The following is a 241-nucleotide window of genomic DNA, read 5'->3' as shown; positions in this document are numbered from 1 at the left end:
GGCGAAGCAGGAGAGCCGGTTAGTTCATCCACACGCTCAGCAAACTTTTCTAACCCGGTTGGAGAGTGAGCCGCGGCGGCAGCCGCGATCCTTTTAGCTTCACAATCCAGAGCCTCGAGGGGGCTTTGGGACCGACTGGCCTCGCAGTGGCGACACAAATACATATTTTGCAAAAAAGGAAAAAAAAAAAACCAGTCTCGCGAACCCGTCAAGTCAGATGTGCGCGGCTTTCGGCGGAGGC

Source organism: Myotis brandtii, unplaced genomic scaffold (assembly GCF_000412655.1).
Source record: "Myotis brandtii unplaced genomic scaffold, ASM41265v1 scaffold115, whole genome shotgun sequence".
NCBI classification, from domain to species: domain Eukaryota; kingdom Metazoa; phylum Chordata; class Mammalia; order Chiroptera; family Vespertilionidae; genus Myotis; species Myotis brandtii.
This window is presented reverse-complemented; position numbering follows the sequence as displayed.